Consider the following 19,641-nt stretch of genomic DNA (forward strand, 5'->3'; position numbering starts at 1 on the left):
ACATTAATAGGTAAATGCTAATGTGTGCTCAGCCCTGTACAAAATATAGGAAGACCAACTCCCAGGGCATGGACTATTAATCTTACGCTCCATCCTTTGACTACAATAGGGCACAATGACATGACAGTAGCTACAATGAAGAGCTGGACAGAGTCTTTTATTCCAGTGTGGAAGTACCCTAAAAGGGCTCTGGAAGGGACAACTGAAACCAAAAGGCAAATTAAGCAACTTTTATAATTGTTAGTGTCTACCAGTCTCTATCTCCAAATTTAACTCAGAGGGATAAAAGAAAATATTCTTAAGGTTAGGAACTCAGATAAGGAAAGAATTCATCTTTATAGACTATCCTAAGTCATGGTGGCTGTTGGATTAGTTTTTTTCTTTGTTTTTATTTTTTTTTTTCTCTGTATTTGTACTTTAAGCATCAGTTCTTAAAATATAAATATTTTGGTTGGTGTTGATAGTTGTCTCTGTAAGAATCCCAGAATTAGTTTAACATTCTAAATACGTTTCATATTTTTATTTGTTTCCTGACCTAGTGGGAATAGTTAAATGTAAATAACTCTATTAATGTAATAAGGAATAGAGTTAATGTTGTCCATCGTCAAAGCAAGATATTCAACGTTTAAAGAGGAATCAAGAGTAAAAACCACTAGCCACCAGGCATATAAAACATTTTCATTCTTCAAAGGGTTCATTTGCTAAACACTTAAATTATTTTGCTCTCCCACAAAGAAATGATCCATTAGTTGTACTGAGACTGTCTGACTGGAGAGGGTTCATGGGTTGTTGCATTAACTTCTTTTATCAGTGCCCTAGCATTTCCATTTGACATGGATCATTACAGTGTAGACAAAACAAATACGCTAATTCCTTGATGTACATCTTCTCTAAGTGTCAGAAACTGGTATTAATATATTTCAGAAACTTTTTTTTCTGGCATTCAGGGTGGTTGCTATATTAAAATACCTGACAAATGTTTGCATTATCCAATTAACTGGCATTAAAATGCTGATTAATCACTGAAAACGATGGTTCATAAATTAAGACTAGCCCAATGTACTGTAATATACTTATCATTAATACCTTGACAAATTTAAATGGTGTTGCCCCTATTAAATTAAAGCCATTGTAAGCATTTCTTTTAACCATTACTGCAGGACTGAGGCTGTAAATAAAGCTGTCAGTGCATAAATAGACAGGTCCTTTTTTTTTTTTTTTTTTTTTTTTTGAGACTCCAACTTGGCTCTGAGTTTTATTATTCTTCTGTGTATGATAAGTAACATCTTATCAGATACTCACAGAATGTCCCTTTTCCAGTATTCTCCCCACTGTTCTATTCTGTTTCTGTTTGTTTTTTTGCTAAGACCTACCTATAGAAAGAGAACTAAAACAATTGTCTGTATCGTAAGATGCTTTTGTTAAAAATACTTAAATATTCAATTAAAGAATTACTCTGTCGCTTAGGGTGGTATCCCCAAAGGGCTTAGTTGTTGCAATGCTGAATGTAGTGACACCTAACTTAGGTGCCTACAAAAATCACAGGAACAATGCTGTGATCCACAAAGCCAAGTTAGGTGTCTATCTTCCCTGTACAAAGAATGGGTAGAAATAGGGTCAAAGAATGGGAGCCACACAAGCCAGCTTAGTAGGCTTAGAGATGAGTTAGGCACCAGACTTGCTCCACATACGGTTGCCGACTTTCTAATCGCACAAAACCAAACCCCCTTGCCCCGCCCCTGCTCCGAGATCTCACTCCTGCCCTGATCCTTCTTTGAAGACCTGCACCCCACTCACTCCAGCCACCCCCCCATCACTTGCTCTCCTCCACCCTCACTCACTTTCACTGGGCTGGGGAAGGGGGCTGGGGTGCAGGAGGGGGTGAGGGCTCCAGCTGGGGGTGCGGGCTCCAGAGTGGGGCCAGAAATGAGGGGTTTGGGGTGCAGGAGGGGGCTCTGGGCTGGGATGGGGGTTGGAGTGCAGGAGGGGGTGAGGGCTCCAGCTGGGGGTGCAGGCTCTGGGGTGGGGCTACAAATGAGGGGTTCAGGGTGCAGGAGGGGGCTCCAAGCTGAAGCAGGAGGTGGGAGGGGTGAGGGCTCTGGCTGGGGGGAGTAGGTTCTGGGGTGGGCCTGGGGATGAGGGGTTTCGGATGTAGGAGGAGGCTTTGGGCTGGGGCCAAAGGTTTTGGAGTGCGGGAGCAGCCTCAGGGCTGGGGCAGGAGGTTGGGGTGTGGGAGGGGGGTGCAGGGTGCAGGCTCTGAGAGGGAGTTAGAGTGCAGGAAGGGATTCTGACCTGCGGACGGGGGTTGGGGTGGGGGTGGGCTCCAGCCAGGAGGCGCTTGCCTCAGGCGGCGGCACAGCGGGGCTAAGACAGGCTTCCTGCCTGCCCTGGCTCTGCCCTGCTCCCGGAAGTGGCGGGCATGTCTGGCTACTAGGCACAGGCACAGCCAGGTGGCTGTGTGTGGTGCATGCTGCCCACCCCCACAGGTGCCGCCCCCACAGCTCCTATTGAGCATGGTTCCCACCCAATGGGAGCTGCAGAGGGGTGGGGGCAGTGCACAGAACTTCCCTGATCGCACCTGTACCTAGGGGCTGCAGGGACATGCCAGCCGCTTCTGGGAGCTGCGCAGAGACAGGGCAGCCAGGACTTGATTTTTAACAGCCAGGTCAGTGGTGCCTACTGGAGCCACCAGGGTCCCTTTTCAACTGGGTGTTCCAGTAAAAAAAGGACACCTAGCAACCCTATCTCCACACAAAATGGTTGGAGGAGGAGAGCAGGTGGTGCTGCCCACTTTGGAACTTTCATCTCAGTGAATGTGGGCACTCAGCTGGGATGTGGGAGACCCAGATTCAAATTCCCCCTTTTCTGCCAGCATGCTATAGCCACTGAGCTATGGGATAGCCTAACATGGGGCTCCCTCAATCTCTCCTGTTGAAGCTATTCCACTGGAGCCACTCCCATCTCCTACATGGATGCCCTAACCACTCTCTCTCTGTCCCAACAATTATTTAAGTATTTACCCACAGTGGAACAGTCACTGGGCCAGAGGGAGCAAGAGAGTGAGAGAGAAAATTACTCTGAAGTCCACAGAAATCCCAGATCCTCCATTCCCAAAGGAACAGTGTACATCAGGTTTACCTTAGCCCACTACTCCTGTATTCACACACACAGCACTTGAGTTCAATTGTAGTAAAACAACAGAAATGTATTTAACAAAGAATAGAGATTCAAATAGAAACAATTGTCAGTGATGGAAACAAATAGTTACATGTAAAATGCAAACCTGAGCCTAGTCTTATTAACAGAAACCTTTCCTATCTAATAAAGTAGATTATCACCCCCAGGTTCAGTCTTTGGCAGTGCTTGCTAGCCCCAAGGAGCTAGGACACAATCTTTCATGAAGCACCCAGCTCATCAAGGCGGTACCTCAATGAATGGGTCCAAAGTGCTTTCTTCACCTTAAGATATCCTCAATCAGTCTTTTGTCTATATTCAAAGACAGGGCAATCCCCTCACTCTCATATTGTTCTTTTTCATTTACAAATGGTTCAGTGTTTGTCTTTTCACTGCAGTGTGTAACTACACATACCCTACATGCAGCAGTGGTGTGCAGTGTAGATATCACCTATGGTACAGGATACTGGACTAGTTGGACCACTAGTCCGATCGAGTATGGTGATTCCTATGCTACTGAAAGTTGGTTAAGCACAGAAATAAGCATTGAATAACCCCAGAAAGTGGGCTATAGAAATTCAGCACATTAGTTTAAACTTCACCTTTTAAACAAATAAAATCAAATCTTGCAGATATGGCTGACTGAGTTGAGGCCACAGTAGAAATAAATCAGTGCTAGAAACCTCTCAGAATACATCATTGTGGAAGACTGGAGACAGTGGAAAAGTTGATGGCTGCATTAAGTCAGCCCCAAGCACCACGGGTCTGTCATAATGTATTGCCTTTAGCTGAAATACAAATTTCACAGTTTCTTCATATGAAAATCCATAATTTTAAAATAATTCTGTTTTTAATTAAAAATTAGGCTCTTCAGGTCATCTGTAAAGTCTTGAACCAGGAAAGAAAAGCTTAAATTACCTGTCCTAGAGCCTGATTTTTTTTTTAAACCAGCAACAATGAATTTTAACAGTTACCAAAGGAGAGTGCTAAAAGGATCTCTTCTACCCTCATGCTCAAATCTAGTTTGATTAGCATTCCCTGTATCTTAATTGGAACCAACTTGGTTCACAAGAACCTCATAGTCTATAAATTCCAAGTTCAAATTCTGTTTAATCACCATGTTCTTTTCTTCAATATGTATCCAAATTCATAATAATTGTGTGAGAATTATGCTTGTCACATTTTCTGGTTTTGAACACATTTAAAGGGAAAAGGGGATTAATTCTGTAACAGCAGTGTGCTTCTGAAAGGTGTGCATAGTCAGAAAAGTGATGCTGTTTAATTCCATATTTAGATTCTCTCTGACTCTGTCACATTCTCTTTCCTTCTGTTCTTTCCATACTTGGCCTCTGGCTTGTGACTATCAAGATATACTGTAACATTATTCACGTCTGATCAGATTAAATGTATCCAGAGTATAAATGCAGACTGGGACCATTTTGTTAGCCACTGTTTAGTTTTGTATTAGTCGAAGCAATACATTTAGGCATAACACATCTGAAAAACTGTATTGCTTTCACAGTTCTAAACATCTACATCAGTCCTGCTCCAGCCACTCTGTACCTTCGTTAACTACTATCCTTCCTGTCCTTTATTTGCTATCTGCATCCATAACTTTGAGTATATATGGCACTGTGCCTTTAATCTAGGATATCTTTATCAAGAAAAAGGGAGTAGGTGGGAGAACATACAAAAATGTGCAGAAGAACTCAGAATTCTTCAACGTTGTATCTACTAAAAGGACACAGTACAAATAGTTCTCAGGATTCTTATTCTGCAGCTACTAACCCATCTGCTAAACATTTACAAAAGTTAACAACCAAATATTCTACTTATACTTGTGCACACTAATATACAAAAATGCAACCAGCTCATCTTTACTCATCAGTTATTGGGCACCCTGAGGAGTCAACAAATGTGAAGTGAAGCTCTTAAAACTAGTCAAATTCCCCTTCTTAAAATTCCATGGGCCAGATTCTAAACAGTTAATCATCATAGTTCCACTGACTTCATTGGAGTTACATTTATTAACGATGACTGACAATCTCGCCTCATATGTTGATATACATAGATCTAGATTGTGGTCAGCATGTGCATGTGTGTTTAGAGAGAGAAGCATGCAAGCAGCCAACACAAGTGCAGAACACAATATCAGTTTCTGTGAGAAATGACCAAATGGGTCCTTGATCTCTTTGGGGAGAAAATCTCCTAGAAAAAAGAGGGACAAGGAGGAACAGGGAATTTGCCCCCTCCTCTCCCAGCCTGTGGAGTGGGACTAGAGTACTGTGGGGAGAAACCTATGCTATCCTCCTGTCTGACAGAGTGAACTTCTGCCCTCAAAACTCCTCCGACATAATGGGTATGTCTGCAGTGCAATTAGACTCCCGTGGCTGGCCCGTACCAGCCGCGCGGGGCTCAGGCTGTTTAATTGTGATGTAGATGTTCAGGAGTAGGCTGGAACCCAGGTTTTAGCACCTTGTGGGGTAGGAATGTCCCAGAGCTCAAACTGCTGCCCAAGCCCAAACACCTCCACTGCAATTAAAAAACTGCTTAGCTAGAGCCCAGCAAGCCTGAGTCAGCTGGCATGGGACAGCCATGGACGTCTAAGCGCTGTGTACACATATCCAGTGTCTCCTGGTGCGCTCTCAAAGGGCAGCGTAGTATCAAGGGTCTGTGCATATGACTCAACTGAACAATATTTTGCAATAATGTTCAGTCAGTCTCAGAGTCACTGAACAGTGATTCCATGGAACTTCAATAAAGTGTCCAGGTATTTATGACAGAAAATGATTATTAGATGTCTAATTCTTTAGCATTGTAAGGATGCTGAACAACTTCATACCGATCATTGACTCCATTCCATATTCTTGATTTACAGAGCTGAGAGATGTTGTCTGTTTAGTAGGACAAGCTAGAATCACTCCTCAGGTGAAATCATGTGGCAGCACAGATTCCTTTTGTTTTTCATACACCAGATTCCTTTTGTTTTTCATTTTATTTTGTGTGTATTTAGCCTGTAAAATGCTAATCAAAGGTCCAACTCTGAATTCTTTATGCACCCAATCTACCACTGAAGCCTATGAAGTGAAAGATGTGCAACAGCTACAGAAAATGCTGTGTGAAAATATTGTTTGTTCAAAATAGAACAAATGGAAATACAACATGCTCCCTGGCTGGAATTACCCAAGATATCTGATCATTTCCACGCAGCACATAAACATCTGTTTTGTTGCATAAAAATATTAGTTATTTTCACGCTTTTATAAAAAGCTCTCTACAGTATTTGCCTTAACAGCATGTAATGCTAGTCTGTGTGGTGCATGATATAAACTGGTATTATTTTTGTAATGCACATAAAGATGTTGAATGCTAGTTGTTTCAATTTATGCCATGTTTCTACTTAGACAAAATGGTTAAAATAGCCAAAACAGCATTGCATCTTCTGAAACCAAATACGAAGAGAGAGGTAAACACCTAGAAATGAATGGCTAGTATTTCTGAAGTGTTACTTAGATGCCTTTATGCTTTCTTTACATACATATTTTACTGATTGTTGCTAATCATTATTGCAGTTAGGTTTAATAAATTGGGAATTTCACCAGCTTAGGACTTTTGCGTTACATTTAGCCAATAGGGAATGGGTGTTAATTCCTTTCTCCTTTGTCCTTAATTAAGAAGATTTCATAGGTTTAAGGAAACAGCAATTGAAGTGTTAGAGCAATTTGCATATTTTAATAAGTCAAGAAGTCTTGGGTGTTTAGAAAAAAATGTTTTCACTACTACAATTAAAATCTGAAAAGGCCTTTCAGAATAACACTTTGTCTCCAGAAGCATAAGCTTCTGGGTGCTAAGAACCAATGCAGGAGAATTTATTGTTAGTGCTTTGAATCTGATTTGCAATTCAAAAATGTTAATAAGTTTAAAGTAACAAACTTGCTACTACTTACATAGAACCAAATAGTTTCACCTGGAGCAGCCTGGTACCTAGAGAGTCTACCTAAGATATTTCTCATCTACCTTTCCTATTTGAAATAGTGCGTTACCAGGTACATATAGGACCCAATTCAGCAAGGTGATTAAGCACATGTCAAACTTCAGTCACATGAGTAGTCCCATTAAAGGCAATGCTTAAAATTAGGTACATATTTAACTACCATGCCAAATAGAGATGCCAAAAGTTTTTGTGAATTAGGGGGACAAGCTCTATGTTTTTTTGCAGTGTCCCATCGGACCTGTCATATTATTACCTCTTTGGAATACCCTCTTCAGGGGGTGAGCAAATACTTTTATCAGGATTACTGCCATTATTTAGGAGTTGCAGTGTTCTCCTTACATTCCTAGAAAAATAGTAAATTCATTTCAGGGCTTAACTGACTTTAGCTAAAACAACTAAAATCACATTGACCCTTATTTTGTTGGTGTAAGTGTTTCTACAATACAGTGCACTCCATCAACCAAGCCACTAACACGCAGCCACTTCGTTTATTTTAAATCTGATCATTTTTATTCTCTTCTATTTTCCCTTATTCACAGAAACACCTGAACATCTTTCCTGACAAAAGTGGCAGAACAAAACACAAAAATCATGTCTTTAAAAAACAGAATTGTGTCCTCTTAAACGGAAAGGAAGTGTGAGTGGATCTCTCTTATTTCCACATGATGTGACTACTGCTGCACAGACCTACTTGTGATATGCTTTTGCTTTTCTAGTGTTGCCATAATGAAGGCCCAAGAGAGTGATTCGAAGCCTAATGAAGTCCATGGAAAAACTCCCATTTTGATTTTGGTGGGCTTTGGATGAGGCCCCTGTCTCATGAAGAGAGTAAAATTGTTCTGCCTATCAATGAAGGTCTTCTTGAACCTGCCAAGGGTTTATAGTTTTCTCTGGTTTTGAAGCTCTATGTGGCCAAAAAGCTGATTGCTACTACCAGGTGCTATGGCAGGGCTGGTTTACTTAATCCTACCTCAGTTCAGGTGGGTGAACTACATGGCCTCTTGAGGTCCCTTCCAGCACTACATTGTTTATTATTCTTTCTACAGAGGTCTTATTTATAGCTGTATAACTATTATGCATTTTAAATGGGGGGCATTGGTAGTCATGGTAGCAGAGGAAAGAGCAGAAGGTGCCAAATTGTCATGTTCAGAGCCTAGGGAGTGACAGTCTAGGCAGAAGGCCTACTCTTCTACAACCTCTGTGCTTCAAATTGGCAATTATCGTACAATTAACTATCCTGAGGAGTTTCTATGCAGCAGCACAGTAAGAATAGACATGACCAAAATAATACTTCCTGACATTAAAATAGTTATCACTTTGGGACGGTTCACACACTGATTGATAGAAATAATACAAAACCACTGCCACTTCCACAGGCTTAGCCGTCTGCTGATGCCGAAGTTACTGCACTATTCCTTTGTGAGACCTGAGCTCTATCAAGTATAATAATACAATTGTTATATTTGGAGTGGAAATTTTGCCAAAGGAAAAACAACAACAAAACTACTTTCCATCCCTCCAGTTCCTCCTTAACTACACAAACTGTGATTCTTCTGTGTGCAGGGCTGGTGCAACCACTAGGTGAACTAGGCGGCCGCCAAGGGTGCCTAGAGGTTGAGGGTGCCTAAAAGCCCACTCAGGCGAGGAGGTGGAGTGGAGGTGAGCTGGGGTGGGAGGCGTGGGGAGGGCCGCCCGCAGTAATGGTGGGGCGCACAGGGGAACCGCTCCCCACCCCAGATCACCTCCACTCTGCCTCCTCCGCTGAGCACACAGCCCCCGTTCTAATGGGAAGGGAGGAGAATTAGAGCAGCACCAGCATGCTCAGTGGAGGAGATGGGGTGGTGGTGGCGGGGTTAGCTGCCGTGGAGGGGGGATCTCCGGGCGGGGTTAGCTGCAGAGAGGGGGTAGCTGCATGGGGGGGGGTAGCTGCTGTGGGGAGGGTCCCTGGGCGGGGGGGCCGGCGGGCTGGGTTAGCTGCCACAGCGGGAGGGGTTAGCTGCTGTGGGAGGGGCTCCTCTGGTGGGAGAGGGTGGGCATGGTTAGCTGCTGGGGCGGGGGGGTGGGGTTAGCTGGGAGCGGGGGTGGCGCAAGGTGGAAGTTTCCCCTAGGGCGTGAAACTTCCTTGCACCGGCCCTGTCTGTGTGTAGTCACTTTTCAAAAGGGACTTTAAAAATCATGCTTTCATTAAACTGTACTAGAAAGAGCAGCTAAGCAGAGATTTCATCTCTCAGAAATCACGTTAAAATGCCTCTTGCTGACCTTCCAGATCAAATGGAGTGTGCTCAAAGACGGGCACTGGTGCAATAACATGTGTACAGTTACTCCTTACTTAACATTGTAGTTATGTTCCTGAAGAATGTGACTTTAAGCGAAACTATGTTAAGCAAATCCAATTTCCCCGTAAGAATTAATGTAAATAGGGGGGGTTAGGTACCAGGGAATTTTTTTTCGCTAGACAAAAGACGATGCACAAACACCCCCACACACATAGAGTATAAGATTTAAACAAACAATTTAATACTGTACACAGCAATTATGATTGTGAAGCTTGGTTGAGGTGGTGGAATCAGAGGGTGGAAGAGGTTGGGATATTTCCCAGGGAATGCCTTGCTGCTAAATGATGAACTAGCACTCAGCTGAGCCCTCAAGGGTTAACACATTGTTGTTAATGTAGCTTCACACTGTACAAGGCAGCACGAATGGAGGGAGGGGAGACAGCATGGCAAAGAGAGACAGAGACACACACCGTGTGTGTGACAAAGAGACATGCATTGCCCCTTTAAGTACGCTGACACCACTCTAAGTACATTGCCTTTTTAAGTAGATCAGCAAGTTGAGACAGCAGCTGTTAGTTCTGAGTCCTGTGGTGTGTCCCCCCTGCTCTGTGGATGGGATAAAGGGAGCGGGGAACACACTCTGACATTAGCACCCATTCTCCCCCCTCCTCTCCCCGCTCCCCCCCCCCCCCCCGCGCACAGCAAGCAGGAGACTCCCGGGAGCAGCTCCAAGGCAGGGGGCAGGAACAGCACATGGCAGTGGGGGTAGGGACAGCTGAACTGCCGGCAATTGATAGCCTGCTGGCCAGGTGCCATGCAGGGAACTTAGGGGAGATGATGGGGGGGGCGTGACTGCCGGTCCACTCTGGTTCCAAGCCCACACCAGCTAGCTCCGATGGGCTGTTCTTTCTGCAAGCAGTAGACAAAGCAGACAGCTGCCAAACAAATTAGAAGGGAGCATTGCGCAACTTTAAACAAGCAAGTTCCCTAATTGATCAGCAACCTCACAAGGAAACAACATTAACCAGGATGACTGTAAGTGAGGAGTTACTGTATTTATATGGAAGTGAGTGTTCTGACTTAAAGCCCTGATCCGAAGCCTGTTGAAAACAAGTGGAAGTTTCATGTAATTTCAGTGAGTTTTGGAATGGGCTCTAAGTGCCACATTTAAAAAACGGGCCTTAGTGTGCACTTTCCTGAATTTCACTGCACCCTTTTAGCTCTGCCCTTTCATCACAAATGAAGACAGCGACACGTTTTTTTTTTTTTTTTTCCAGAACACTTCTTTACAGAGTAGAACAAAGAACAATTTACTTATACAGGTGTTTTATTTCTTTAGTAGGAATATCTTTTGAGGCCATTCAAACTGTAAACACACCAGCATTTGTTAACCCCAAATTTATATAATAAATCTCCAAGGCTAATCTAATGTTATTTATAACAGCAGGAAAAGGATCTTCTATGAGGAGCAGGAACTTTTAAAATCTCAATAGCAAATTCCATGTATTTGCAGCAATCCCAGATTTTGAGGAAATCATCACCTGTCTGCAATACTGTTTCATGGAATAACTCCATTTGAGCCAATGGCAAACAGGTGATATCCTAGAGTTCAGTATTGCTAATATGCAATTAGGATTACTTTTCTGTTAACACTTTCCCAAGGTTTTCTTTATAAATATTCACTGTTAGCTGCACCTTATAGCACCTTCTACTGGCTTTTTCTCCTGTCTGAGTTGGAATAGATAGCGACTTTTCTGAATGCTGTTTCCTACATCAGAAAAGAAGGCTGATCTTGTAGTTAAGGCATTGAACTACAATTCAAGAGACTGAGATTCATTCCCAAACTCTGTCACCAATTTCCTGTGTGACCTTCCTGTGTGATTGGGTAAATTGCTTAATCTCGTCATGGCTTACATCCTCATCTGGAAAACGAGGATAATAATGCTCCCTTCCTCCCACGTTTTTTTCTGTCTTTTCTATTTAGCTTGTGAGATCTTCAGAGTAGAGTGTGTTTATTCCTATGTGAATGTACAATGGCTCACACAACAGGGCTCCAATACTGATGAAGGCATTTGGATGCTACTATAATACAAATAATTAATAGCATATTTTATAAAACTTAAAATCCTATATTAAGAATGACTGTCATCTTCTGCATTCCTAATTCATTTTATAACATCCTTAATAATGAGTTCATAAAGACTGTTGTTGCATTTCTTAATTACGTACGTAAAAGGCAACATTAGTTGTGTTTTCTAATCTCTAATGGGAATCAAAGCTTACAATAATTATTAAAATATTTAGCTCCTAATAGTGGGCTATTTGTTAGAAGATGTAAATGATACAGTCATTGCTCCACAGAGCTTGCCATCTAAATAGACATGACAAAACAAGCAAATACAAAACAAGCAAAACCAGGGCAAGATTACAGCAGCAAAATCATGTGATTCCTTAAAAAGATATACTTACAGTTTGATGAATTTCTACTGCTTTGAAAGGGAGATAGGTGGTGTTGAATTACACCATATTGTTACAAAGCCCCACTTCTACAGGCTGGTCTGTGTTGCTGGCCTCCTGCACTAATACAGAGACCATCTGAAGTCAGTAAGACTCTGCATGGGCAGAGTCATCTGTCCATGTAGAACAGCCGGAAGGATCAGGACAACATATTTTAGAATTTAGAATATAAGCCTCATGGGCTGGGACCACACTATCAGGCATTAAATCATTTTATGTTTCTTTGAAAACCTTAGAAGCCAGGTTTTGTCCCAACCTACCCCAAAATCAATTTCCTAATATGTCCAATTGACAAGCTATATTTTCAAACATGAACACCTAAATTGCATATGTAAATTGAGTATTTGAACATTCAGTGGTAAATTTCATCTGTACTTATAAAGCACCAATCACCACAGCATAAACTTGCTGTAGATACAATTAAACTTGTATATAGCAGCTTGTAGGTTTGGGTGGACACAGCTATCAACATCAGCATCTGTGACACATTTGTTTATCTGACAATTTTCTTGGCTAAAAGCCATTAAATAGAGCTGGTGATGTGAGATGAAGGCTTCACACTTATGGAGGCTTCACACAATCTCACACAGCTTGGAGGCTTCCCACTTATGACCATTTCCTGTTTGGAGATATATATATATATATATATATATATATATATATATATTTTGGTAAATTGTTAAAATGACCTTTAGTGACCTATGATAGAACTGTCAAATGCCATGTTCCTTCTCTTTTGCAGTCAACAATCCACATGTTATGTGTACTAAATTTCAAGAATGTATCTCAAAAGGGTACTTGAATAGCTGAAATCTGATAAGGAAGACAGATGACTTTTAGATAACCTCCGATAGAAAGGTCAAAAGTGGGATTTGTTCCCCTGCATATCCGGGCTCATAATGAGGCCTGGAAAGATTAGATTTTTTATCTGTAAATGTTGGTAAACTTTGATTTCACTGTACCACAAACCAGTGAAAAACATATTTCCCTGGATGATAATCAAAATTTACAGATAAGCAACGTGAGAAAAATGCTGCATGAGAGCTACAGTTTGATTTAAGGACATTTCCTTTGCATATTTTGACATGATGTTGACATTTTGTGTTTTAATGGTTATAAAGTTTTAGCTATTTGAATCTCAACATCTACTCTCATTCAATAATTGCCTCCCATAATTTTACTGCCACTGTGAAAATTTAACTAGATAAAAACTGAAAAAATGCTTAAAACCCATAATTTTGCAAAACTGTGAAAATTTAGATTGATAAAAATTGAAAAAAAATTGCTTATGTGAATATATAAGGAATACCACTACTTAATTAGCTAATATTTATCAAAGAGGGCAGCAGCAAAAGAGGGCTGGACTGCAAAACACTCTGGAAAGATTAGGGTCAAGTGCTCCCAATGGACTGTTGCTGGAGCTAATGCAGAGAGGAACTGCTCCAGAAACCAAACAGACAGAAGAGGCGACTGTATGGAATCCTTTATTGATGAGGCTCTGAGGAAAAAGCCAGGAAATTTTGGTTACTGGAGTTACTGGCATGAGGGATAGACTTGAGGAAGGGACTATTTGGCCTGGACAGACTCTTGAGGGAATAATCTGCAAGATTTTGATTTTGTTTATTAAGAAGGATTAAATAAAACAATTAACCTTGCTGGAAACTGATTCCCTAGGTTCCTTGAGAGCGCTCGGACAGAATTAGCCCAGGGAGTGAGCTGAGTTAGCAAGAACAAAGACTGGTCTGGTAGGAAGGAGTGCTTGCTATAAGATAGGTCCTACTCCTTTTACAGCTTAAAAATAAACATCAGTATTAGCCATTGAGTATTAGCCATGGGTCTTTGTTCCCTGCGTGTCATCAAACCATTCTTCGGTGGTGGAGTGGAAATTGAGTGACGAGAGGTTGCTAAAAGTGTCAGGTGCTAGGCCAACATGGAAAAGGACAACCTCGCTGTGTGTACTTACAATTGTAGGTTGCTGGCGAGGGAGGAAAATGTTAAACCATCCGATGGAGGAGAAGAAAAGGATAAGATGCGATATCCTCGGTATCTGCGAAACCCAATGAAAGAAGGAACTGGAAGTCAACTGGAAGAATGGAAGCACTGTGAGGCTCAGAAAGGGAGATGGTGCTAGAAACGTTGGAGGAGTCAGATTTATCGTTAGTAAGGATTGGTTTTTGAAAGTCATATCATGCCAGCTAATATCATCACGTATTGGTGTGCTGCATCTTCAGATGGAGTCAAAAGCTATCCTCAAGGTCATCCAGGCCTACGCTCCCACAAGTGTAAGTGAGGACAAAGAAGTGGAAGAATTCTATGAAGAGCTCAAAAGAGCCCTTGCACAAAAGTCCACTTACACTGTCATGATGGGAGATTTCAACGCTACGGTCGGGCGAGGGAAAGCTGGCGAAAAGTTCATAGGGAGATACGGCAGCAGTGAAAGAAATGAAAGAGGAAACAGGCTGGTAACGATGGCAGAAACTAAAGAACTGTACGTGGCAAACACCTGGTACAAAAAGAAGATTGCAAAAAGGTGGACGTGGATCACGCCAAACGTGAAGAGTAAGAATGAAATCGACTATATTTTAGTCAATAAAAGGCGCAGGGTTCAAGACATCTCTGTGGTGCAGCCCTTCAACACCGGCAGTGACCATCGCCTGCTTAGAGTAAAGTTGATTTTCGACGAAGTAATGAAAAAGAAAGCTTTACAGATGGCAAACAGGAAACAGCACAAAAGACATTCGATGAAGCAAAGCTGAAGAAAGCGATTTCTGGGTTTGACTGGAGCCAGACGGAAAAGTGTGATGAGGACTATAGTATCTTTGCTGACAAGCTGAGATGTTGCATAAAAGCAGCTGAAATTGAAAAGATGAAGAAGGCAAAGGGAAGAATCTCGAACGAGACAAAAATCTTGTTAGAGAAGCAGAGAAATATGAAAAGGAGCTCGGATAACAACCTCAAGTACTCCATTCTGTGCAAGCTTATACGGCAAAAACTGAAGGATGACTTTGAGAACTTCCGAAAAGAAAAGCTCCTTAAAACAGCTGAATCATGCAAGAGCCTCAGGACATGCAAGCGGGAATTGGCGCAGTATAGATTGAGCATAACAGCATTGAAGAACAAGGATGGAGAGAATAATTGACAGAGCAGGGATGGAGGAGGTCTGTAAGGACTTCTATACAGAACTGTTCAAATCAAGAATCAACGTCCCTCTCCCAACGCTCCAAGAGTCAGAAGAACGTGTCCCCCCCAATAATTGTCAGCGAAGTCCGAAGTGCACTACACCAGATGAAGAAGGGAAAAGCTCCAGGCAAAGATGGAATAACATCCAAAATGATTTCTGCAGGAGGCAAAAATCTTTGGAAAGCCCTAGCTTTAAGATTCAGTCCATATCTCGAAGAAGGAAAAATACCATCAAGCTGGAAGGAGTTGAATACCATCTTGCTGTACAAGAAGGGGGATCGAGAAAATCTTAAGAACTATCACCCTATATGCCTGCTCTCTCATATCTATAAACTCTTTATAACAAACCGACTCTCACAGATTCTGGATGCACAACAGCCGAGAGAGCAGGCAGGATTTTGAAGAAATTTCCGCACGATTGACCATATATTTACCCATAGCCAACTTCTAGAAAGAGCAAGGGAATACAAACTCCCACTGCGCATTGCTTTCATCGACTTTGAAAAGGCCTTCGATAGTGTCGAATTCCACGCAATATTAAAGGCACTCGCAGAGCAGGGCATTAATACGCCGGACATCAGTTTGTTGAAGGAAGTGAATACTGGATGTACAACAGACACTACTCTACAGGAGTACTTGTGGCACCTTAGAGACTAACAAATTTATTAGAGCATAAGCTTTCGTGGACTACAGCCCACTTCTTTGGATGCATATAGAATGGAACATATATTGAGGAGATATATATACACACATACAGAGAGCATAAACAGGTGGGAGTTGTCTTACCAACTCTGAGAGGCCAATTAATTAAGAGAAACAAAAAAAAAACTTTTGAAGTGATAATCAAGCTAGCCCAGTACAGACAGTTTGATAAGAAGTGTGAGAATACTTACAAGGGGAGATAGATTCAATGTTTGTAATGGCTCAGCCATTCCCAGTCCTTATTCAAACCGGAGTTGATTGTGTCTAGTTTGCATATCAATTCTAGCTCAGCAGTCTCTCGTTGGAGTCTGTTTTTGAAGTTTTTCTGTTGTAATATAGCCACCCGCAGGTCTATCACTGAATGACCAGACAGGTTAAAGTGTTCTCCCACAGGTTTTTGAGTATTTTGATTCCTGATGTCAGATTTGTGTCCATTAATTCTTTTGCATAGAGACTGTCCGGTTTGGCCAATGATATATGATATATGCCATCATGTGCCAGCAATGCCCCTCTGCCATGTACTCCTGTTCTTCTTTTTGCGGATACAGACTAACACGGCTGCTACTCTGAAATACTCTCCTCAGAACTCCCCTCCGCATCACAACAGAGAAAGGCATATAACAAGGAGATATGATTTCACCAAAACTATTTACCACCTGCCTTGAAATGGTTATGAACAAAATCAATTGGAGGAGTGGTGTTAATATAAATGGAGAACGATTATCTCATCTCAGATTCACAGACGACATCGTACTAATTGCCGAAAGCACCAACCAACTGCAGAGTATGCTACGAAGACTTGACAATAAAAGCAGTCAGGTCGGTCTGAAAATGAACCATTGCAAAATGAAATACATGCGATCAGACATCTTAAGAAAAGCCTGAATAATGGTAACAGGAGAAGAAATTGAAGAAGTGGAACAGTACGTATATTTGGACCAAGAAGTTAATATGCTCTGTGACAGACCCAGACCAGTGGGGTACCGGAGTCTGGTAGAGGGCAAATATACTGGTCACTGGATGAGTAGTTTTCTGTTCCCTGAGTGACCAGAGCAGGGGCTGCACTAGAGTAATCAGGAACCTGCTAGAACCAGTTAAGGCAGGCAGGCTAATTAGGACACCTGGAGCCAATTAAGAAGAAGCTGCTAGAATCAATTAAGGCAGGCTAATCAGGGCACCTGGGTTTTAAAAGGAGCTCACTTCAGTTTGTGGTGTGAATGTGAGGAGCTGGGAGCAAGAGGCGCAAGGAGCTGAGAGTGAGAGGGCGTGCTGCTGGAGGAGCACAAGCATTATCAGACACCAGGAGGAAGGTCCTGTGGTGAGAATAAGGAAGGTGTTTGGAGGAGGCCATGGGGAAGTAGCCCAGGGAGTTGTAGCTGTCATGCAGCTGTTACAGGAGGCACTATAGACAGCTGCAGTCCACAGGGCCCTTGGCTGGAACCCGAAGTAGAGGGCGGGCCCGGGTTCCCCCCAAAGCTCCCAATTGACCTAGATTGTGTGTTCTTCCAGAGGGGAAGGTCTCTGGGCTGTTCCCCAACCCCCATGGTGAATCTCTGATGAAAGAAAATCCGCCAATAAGCGCAGGACCCACCAAGATAGAGGAGGAACTTTGTCACACTGGTGTCAAGAGTGGGATCTTGGGGTGCACAGTGCAGCGGAAGAAGGAGGGTGATTTAAACAACAACAACAACAACAAAAAGGGAGAGGGTTTATTTTTTTTCACCACAATGGATAACGTAGTGCGGGCACTGATACAAGCTATGGCGGCCCAGCAGGAGGCTACCCATGTCCAGTCAGCCGCCCAACAGGAGGCAGTGCGGCTGCAGCAAGAGACTAATCGCCTGCTGATGGACCAGGCTGCTCAAGACCGAGCTATGTTGTGGGAACTGGTAAACCAGGTAAAGTCCCTTACAGAGCTGTATCGCGGCCATGATGGGATGTGGCTCATACGGGCCAGCTATTGGCTGCAGAAAATGACACGGGAGGATGATGTAGAGGCATACCTTCTGGCCTTTGAGAGGACAGCCCTACGGGAGGCCTGGCCTCGAGATCAGTGGTCTGGCATCCTTGCCCCATTCCTGTGTGGGGAAGCCCAGAAGGCCTACCATGATCTGCCTGAAGAGGCTGCGGCAGACTACCCCCAGCTGAAAGCAGAGATCCTGGCCAGATCTGGGATAACGACAGCAGTGTGGGCCCAGCAGTATCACGGTTGGAGGTACCAGGAAGACAGAACCCCGCAGTCCCAATTGTATGACCTCATCCATCTCGCACGAAAGTGGTTGCAAACAGAGTCCCAGAATCTGGAAGAGATACTAGCGGTTCTGGTCATCGGCTGATACATGAGGGGACTACCACCAGACCTTTGTGCCTGGGTAAGCCAGAACAAACCCTCCACCTATGACGAGGTTGTCACCCTGGTAGAGAGGCGAAGGACAGCGAGGGAGCTGACCCAACCAGTTAAGGAAGAGGCACCCCGGGTTAAACTAGCAGCACCAAGCCCTAAAGTTTGGGTGACTGGGCCACCAGGAGGGCCCAGGTGGAAAAAGAGAGAGGCTGAAGGCCCATCAGATGCCACAAAGAGTCGGAGCACTGAGGGAGAAGAGGATTGTGATGTTAGACTGCCCAAACCAAGAGACAGGGGAACGCCTAGGGATCCATAAAGTTGTTATGCCTGCGGGGAGTGGGGACACATAGCTGCACAGTGACCCAATGCTGAGGAGCCTATGCAGTGTAACCTGGGGAACTGGGCAGATCCATGCTCCCTAGTCCACCTTGTGGGGGTCTCACTAACCCCACATATGTATACCAGACCAGTGAAACTAAATGGGGTAGGGACCACGGCACTGGTTGATTCAGGGAGTGCTATCATGCTTATCTCAGGGAAGCTAGTGAAGCGTAGTCAGCTGCTTCAGGCTAAACGTACGGGGATAACATGTGTCCATGGGACAGTTAGTTACTACCCCACCATCCCAGTAAAAATCGAGATCCAAGGGAACACTACTGAGGTAGCAGCAGGTGTAATCCCTAAACTCCCATACCCGGTGCTCATAGGGAGGGACTTCCCAGGGTTTGTAAACTTACTCCCAGTAGGGGGATTGGAGAAAGATGAAGACCCTAAAATTGGTGAGGCGTACACAGCAGACTGTCAACCCCCAATCTTCTCTGAAATATCCCCAGATTTGTTCTCCACTCCCAGACAGGGAAGAAAGACAAAAAGGGAAAGAAGGGCAGCGAAGGCCTTGGGAACACAAATACTGACCCAAAGCCAGAGGGTCGCTCTTGTAGGTAGGCGGACCCGCGCAGCTGAAAAGGAGGCCACGCAGGAGGGAGAAGCACCTGAGTCTGACCCCCACCCTAATGCTTCTGAACCAGTAGAGGCAACAGAGACTGAGCCCCTAGACCTTGGGCAGATTAGCCCTGGGAGAGGACATTTTGGATGGGACCAGGCAGAAGACCCAAGGTATGACAACATTAGGAAGGAGGTGACTGAAATAGATGGGGTCCCCGTGGAAGGGAAAACCCAGGGACCAGGACCCTACTTCATAATGAAGAAGGATCTCTTATACCGGGTTGCACCAGTACAGTGGCAGAAGGTACAGCAGATCCTAGTACCTCAAAAACACCAGAACGCTGTATTAAGTCTTGCTCATAGTCATCTTTTTGGGGGGCATTTGGGGGTAGAGAAGACCCTGGCATGAGTCCTACGACGGTTCTTCTGGCCCGGAGTACATGAAGAAGTGCGGAGGTACTGTGCCTCCTGCCCGGAGTGTCAGCTGCACAGTCCCCGTCCCGACTTGA

At 43.6% G+C, this 19,641-nt stretch overlaps 1 pseudogene; it reads left to right on the forward strand.

The window, feature by feature from the left end:
- Positions 1-13,891: 13,891 nt before the first annotated feature.
- LOC135973379 (uncharacterized) lies at positions 13,892-15,798 on the forward strand (annotated as a pseudogene).
- The last annotated feature ends 3,843 nt before the right edge of the window (positions 15,799-19,641 follow it).

The sequence above is a fragment of the Chrysemys picta genome, chromosome 1, assembly GCF_011386835.1.
Source record: "Chrysemys picta bellii isolate R12L10 chromosome 1, ASM1138683v2, whole genome shotgun sequence".
Classification (NCBI taxonomy): domain Eukaryota; kingdom Metazoa; phylum Chordata; order Testudines; family Emydidae; genus Chrysemys; species Chrysemys picta.